The following is a 6,724-nucleotide window of genomic DNA, read 5'->3' as shown; positions in this document are numbered from 1 at the left end:
AAAGATATACCCAAGCCAGGTTGGTGGCGTACACCCTTAATCCTAGCACTTGGGAGGCAGAGGAAAGAGGATATTTGTGAGTTCAAGGCCAGCCTGAGACTAATGAATACCTAAAAAAAAAAAAAGGAAGAAAGAAAGAATGAATGAAAGAGGGCTTAGCAGTTAAGGAGCTTGTCTGCAAAGCCAAAGGACATAGATTTGATTCTCCAGTATCCAAGTAAGCCACATGCACAAAGTGGTGCATTTGTCTGGAGTTCATTTGCAGTGGCTGGAGGCCCTGGTGAGCCCATTCTCTCTCTATCTGCCCAACCCGCTTCTTTTGTTCCCTCTCTCTCAAATAAATAAATAAATAAATATATTTTTATATTATTATCATTTTGTTTGTTTTTGTTTTTTTGAGGTAGGGTCTCACTTTAGCCTAGGCTGACTTGGAATTCACTATGTAGTCTCAAAGTAGCCTTGAACTAACAGCAATCCTTCTACCTCTACCTCCTGAATGCTGGGATATATTGTTTCTTTTTATTTATTTATTTGACAGAAAGAGGGAGAGGGGGAGAGAGAGAGAGAGAATGGGTACACCAAAGCTTCTAGCCACTACAAACGAATTTCAGAGGCATGCACCCCCTTATGCAGCTGGCTAACATGGGTCCTTTGGCTTTTCAGGCAAAGGCCACCATGCCTGGCTTGACTCTATTTTTTTAGGGAGGCAAAATCAGTCAGTATAGATTAGACTATGCTGCTATAACAATCCAATTCCAATATCTCAGTCATTAAAGCCAATAAAGATAATTTCTCATTCATCTTATGTTCTTCTTACAGTTCCACAAGGGTGTTCTGCAAAAGGATACAGTGGATAGTAACTTCATTGCCATGGGTGTTTCCAATGCTACCATATTCACAGGGAAGGGACATATCAAATTTGCATCATGTCCACAGGTTCAATTCCCCAGGACCCACATAAGCCAGATGACAAGGTGGCGCTTGCATTGGGAGTCCATTTGCAGTGGCTAAAGGCCCTGATGTGTCCATTCTCTTCCAGTCTCTCCCTCTTCCTCTCTCACTCTGTCTTTCAAATAAATAAATGAAAATTTAAAAAATGTTTGGACTGGAGAGATGGCTTAGCCATTAAGGCGCTTGCCTGCACAGCTTAAAAACTCTTGTTTGAATCTCTAGGTCCCACATAGCCAGAGGCAGTGATGCAGGCACGCAATGTTGCTACGTGCCACAAAGGGGCACACATGTCTTGAGTCTGCAGTGAGTTTGAGGCCACTTTGGCACTACATAGTAAATTCCAGGTTAGCCTGAGCTCTAGGGTAAGACCCTATCTTAGAAAAACCAACCCTCTCCCCCCAAAAAAAGAGGGCTGGAGAGATGAATTTTTTTAAAAACATTTTTATTTTTTTTTATTTATTTGTTTGACAGGGAAAGAGGAAGAGAGAGAGAGAATGGGCCCACCAGGGCCTCCAGCCACTGCAAACGAACTCCAGATGCATGTGCCCCCTTGTGCATCTGGCTAACATGTATCCTGGGGAATCCAACCTTGATCCTTTGGCTTTGCAAGCAAACACCTTAACGGCTAAGCCATCCCTCCAGTCTGGACTTTTTTTTTTTAATTGGGCTTGATGGATGGCTCTGTGGTTAAGGCGTTTGCCTGCAAAGCCAAAGAATCTCAGGGCCCAAATGTGTCTGGAGTTCATTTGCAGCCGCTGGAGGCCCTGTTGTGCCCATTCTCTTTCTCCCCCTCTCTTTCCCTTCCTATTTCTCTCTTTCAAATAAATAAGTAAAAATATAATTTAAAAAAATCAGAGCCAGGTGTGGTGGCACACATCTTTAATCCCAGCACTCAGGAGGCAGAGGTAGGAGGATTGCCATGAGTTCAAGGCTACCCTGAGACTACAGAGTTAATTCCAGGTCAGCCTGGACCAGAGCGAGACCCTACCTCGAAAAGCCAAAAATAAAAAAAAAAAAAATTAAGACTGGAGTTATGTCTTAGTGTTTAAGGTGCTGCCTGCCAAACCCAAGGACCCAGGTTCAATTCCTCAGGAACTATGTAAGCCCGATGCACAAGGTGGCACATGCATCTGCATTTCCTTTGCAGCGGCTGGAGGCGCTGACACACCCATTCTCTCTATCTGCCTCTTTCTCTCTCATATAATAGATAAATAAAAAAGAATATCATTAAGCCGGGCGTGGTGGCGCACGCCTTTAATCCCAGCACTCGGGAGGCAGAGGTAGGAGGATCGCCATGAGTTCGAGGCCACCCTGAGACTCCATAGTGAATTCCAGGTCAGCCTGGGCTACAGTGAGACCCTACCTCGAAAAATCAAAAAAAAAAAAAAAAAAAAGAATATCATTGCTTGTAGTGAGTAGAGTTACAAATATCCTCTTGCAAACAGTAGCATCAAAATTAATCAGGCTTGGGCTGGAGAGATGGCTTAGTGGTTAAGGCATTTAACTTTTTTGCCTGCAAAGCCAAAAGACCTAGGCTCAATTTCCCAGTACCCACATAAAGTGGAGTTCATTTGCAGTTACTGGAAGCCCTGACATACCCCTATCTCTCTTCCTCTCTAATAAATAAAATAATGAAAAATTAAAAATAACTCATCAGGCTGTTTGGTATGAGTAATTTATTTATTTTTCTTTTTAAAATATTTTATTGGGATGGAAAGATGGCTTGGTGGTTAAGGCACTTGCCTGCAAAGTCAAAGGACCTAGGTTCGATTTCCTAGTACCCATGTAGGCCAGATGCGCGAGGTGGAGCACGCGTCTGGAGTTCATTTGCAGTGACTGAAAGCCCCTGTGTGCCCATTCTCTCTCTTTCACTCTGCCTCAAATAAATAAATAAAAATAAAATATTTGAAATTTTTGTTAAATTTATTTGCGAGAGATAGACTGAGAATAAAAGAAGCAGAGAGAGAGAGAGAGAGAGAGAGAGAGAGAGAGAGAGAGATTATTGGTGTGGCAGGGCCTTCTGGCACTGCAAACAAGCTCCACTTTGTGCATGTGACTTTATGTGGTACTAGGGAATGGAATCCCAGCAGCAGACTTTGCATGCAAGTGCCTTTAACTGCTGAGCCATCTCCCCAGACCCTGATTAATATTATTTATTTCTTTATTTTTGGCTTGTAAGATTTCTTTTATTTATTTACTTTATTGAAAACTTCCATAATTGTAAACAATGTCCCATGGTAATTCCCTCCCTCTGCCCACTTTCCCCTTTGAAACTCCACTCTCCATCATAGCTCCGCCCCCTCTCAATCAGTCTCTCTTTTATTTTGACGTCATGATCTTTTCCTCCTATTATGATGGTCTTATGTAGGTAGTGCCAGGCACTGTGAGGTTTATTTATCTTTTTTTTTTTTTTTTTTTGAGGTAGGGTTCACTCTAGCCCAGGCTGATCTAGAATTCAATATGTAATCTCAAAGTGGCCTTGAATTTATGGTAATCCTCCCACCTCTGCCTCCCAAGTGCTGGGATTAAATGCATGTGCAACCATGCCTAGCATTTTGTTGTTGTTGTTGTTATGTTTTTTGGTTTTGGTTTTTCGAGGTAGGGTCTCACCTTAGCTCAGACTGACCTGGAATTCCCTATGTAGTGTCAGAGTGGCCTTGAACTCACGGCCATCCTCCTACCTCTGCGTCCCAAGTGCTGGGATTAAAGACGTGCACCACCACGCTGGACTAACATTTTGACTTTATAATTCTCACTACTGACAATGCTGCTGTTTCACCTAAACACGTAGTACAAAATGGCAGACGTTTGTTTAGGGTCATTTCAGAAATTGTTGGAAATTCAATTTTTTATTTATTTATTTATTTATTTTTTATTTTTATTTATTTGGGAGCAATAGACAGAGAGAGAGAAATAGGCAGATAGAGAGAGAGAGAAAGAGAGAGAGAGAGAGAATGGGTGTGCCAGGGCTTCCAGCCACTGTGAATGAACTCCAGATGTGTGTGCCCCCTTGTGCATCTGGCTAACGTGGGTCCTGCGGAATCAAGCCTTGAACCAGGGTCCTTAGGCTTCACAGGCAAACGCTTAACTACTAAGCCATTTCTCCAGCCCGGAAATTCAATTTTTTTTGTTTGCTTGTTTTTCGAGGTGGGGTTTCGCTCTAGCCCAGGCTGACCTGGAATTCACTGTGTAATCTCTCAGGGTGACCTCGAACTCACGGGGATCCTCCTACCTCTGCCTTCTGAGTGCTGGGATTAAAGGCGTGCGCCACCACGCCCAGCTTCAATTCTTTTTCTTTTTCTTTTTGTTTGTTTATATATCTTTATTTCAGTAATAACAGAGTCCGGGATCTCCACAGTCTCTGCACCAAGGGGTTAAATAATTTAAAAAAAATATTTAAAAAGCCGGAACAAAGTAACATCAAAGGAAATGGGAGGAAGGATGAGGGGTCAGGAATCAAGAAGAGGGTGGAGCGCCTCTCCGCTCCCTCTGGATTCCAGCCTGGGCGGTAGGGAGAACGACCCCCTGTTTCTCCAGGTGCCTCCCAGCTGTGGGTGAGCTCAGAGATCAGGGTATGAAAGCGCCCTGTAGGAATGGGGAGGTGGGCAGTTCCCAGTTCCAGGAGACAAAGTATGGCACAGGGCAGCAGAGGGCACAAACATCTAGAAAGACCTGGGGAGGAAGCGGGGACTGAGGAAGACGAGGCAGTCATCGAGTCGTGGGGGGCGACACTTTGGGGGATGTCTGTGTGGAAGCCAATGTGAAGTTGTAAGGGTGACCTGTCTGGGGGGGGGGTGTCCACTGTCCCCAGAGGTCCCCCTGCAGCGCTGGCAGAAGGGTGGAAGGAAGCAAGCACCCGGATGGGGCTGCTGGGCAGGCAGCGGGCATCTGTGGGCCGGAAGTCGTAGCCGCTGCTGCCCTGGTAACTCTGGGTCGGGCTGGGGGTGGACGGTGGCACGGAGGTCTGCAGTGCCCTCTGCGGGCGAGCCCGCTCCCACTGCTCGTGCGTCTCGGGCGGGTTGCACACGGCTGAGGGTGACCCCAACTCCCCCACGCCTCCCTTCTGCTGCTGCTTCGGGGGTTCCAGCTCCAGCCTCCGGCGCTTCCCCAGGAGACTTGGGACCCCTGCGCCAGGACCCTGACCTGCAGGGAAGCTGGCGGGGGCTGCGTCTCCAGTAAGGTGGGGGGGGCTCCAAAGTAGCTCCGCTGCCGTTGCTCAGGTGTCCAGCGTCCCGATCTAGCCCTTTCAGACCACACGGCAGGGACAGCTTCACCCCAGCATGGCCCGGTCACGGGGGCCCTTCCCCAGCGCACCCCCTCTCTTGGTGGCAATAGCAAAGACACACTGGCGGCAGACCCAGGATGTGCCCTCTCCTCGGGGAGGTGGGTGGGCAGGAGCCCGGGGAATGTGGCAGTCCTCTTCTCACAGCTGACCAGTCGGGCCGCAGGGACCACAGTCTCCGAGCGACCGACACAGCACCAGAGCGCCTCTCCAGCAAGGGCAGCAGCGCTAATGTCTTGCCACAGAACCAGAAACTGGGTGGGAATCGTCCTCAACCTGCACCAGACACACCTCCCTCCCGAGTACTGTCCATCTTTTTTTTTTTTTTTTAATGAAATCTACCTTTATTTGATTTTGTAGATTTCCTTAGGGTCCAGATTCATTTCAATCATTACTGTTGACAACTTTTTTTTGTTTATTATTTATTTATTTGAGAGTGACAGACAGCGAAATAGGGAGAGAAACAGAGACAGAGAGAGAGAAATGGGCATGCCAGAGTTTCCAGCCACTGCACACGAACTCCAGACACATGCGCCCCCTTTGTGCATCTGGCTCACGTGGGTCCTGGGGATCGAGCCTCGAACCGGGGTCCTTAGGCTTCACAGGCAAGTGCTTAACTGCTAAGCCATCTCTCCAGCCCTGTCCACCTTCTTGATGGTGCCCAGGTACAGCAGCCCATCAGTCCATCTGGCCAGCACGTCCTGGCCCTCTCAAAGCCGCGGTCTGGGGCCTGAGGTGGGAGCAGAGGAAGCTGGGTCCCAAAAAGAGGGGGCATCAGAGCGGCTCAGCTGGAGGGGGGCTGCGCCATTGCATCCTGGTTGGGGGGCGGTAACAGCTGGGGCGGCAGGGGTCGTGCGGAGCGCGGGCTGGGGGTTCCCCGGGCCCAACCCCTCCATCCTGGCGGCCTGGAAATTCAATTCATTTTTTTTCAAATTTTTCTTTTTTGGCTTTTTTTTTTTTTTTTTTTTTTTGGTGGTTTTTCGAGGTAGTGTCTCACTCTGGCTCAGGCTGACCTGGAGTTCACTATGTAGTCTCAGGGTGGCCTCGAACTCTCCGCGATCCTCCTACCTCTGCCTCCCAAGTGCTGGGATTAAAGGTGTGTGCCACCACGCCCAGCTTGGAAATTCAATTCTTATCCCAAGCCAAATTTAACAACTGGCTTTACCAAGGTACTAGGGAATGAGACTCCTTGGGAAGCAAGAGGTAGAAGGATTGCCATGAGTTCGAGGACATCCTGAGAGTATATATAGTGAATTAATTCCAGGTCAGCCTGGGCTAGAGTGAGACCCTACCTGAAAAACCCCAAAACAAACCACATAAAAAACAAAAAAAAAAAAACACTAACAAAACCATTAAGTAAAGGTTGGGTTGCCTGCATGATTCAAGCAGAAATTTTAAAAATCAAACATTCAAACACGGTACCCACAGATAAACTAACTCAATACTTTTCAACTGTTAAAGTTTCAACTTTTTGTTGTTGTTGTTCATTTT

At 47.1% G+C, this 6,724-nt stretch overlaps 1 pseudogene; it reads right to left on the bottom strand.

Annotated features, from left to right (window-relative positions):
* Window positions 1-4,511: 4,511 nt before the first annotated feature.
* On the bottom strand, window positions 4,512-6,129 carry LOC101607668 (annotated as a pseudogene).
* Window positions 6,130-6,724: the final 595 nt, after the last annotated feature.

The sequence above is a fragment of the Jaculus jaculus genome, chromosome 12 (assembly GCF_020740685.1).
Source record: "Jaculus jaculus isolate mJacJac1 chromosome 12, mJacJac1.mat.Y.cur, whole genome shotgun sequence".
In the NCBI taxonomy this organism is placed as follows: Eukaryota; Metazoa; Chordata; class Mammalia; order Rodentia; family Dipodidae; genus Jaculus; species Jaculus jaculus.
This window is presented reverse-complemented; position numbering and strand designations above follow the sequence as displayed.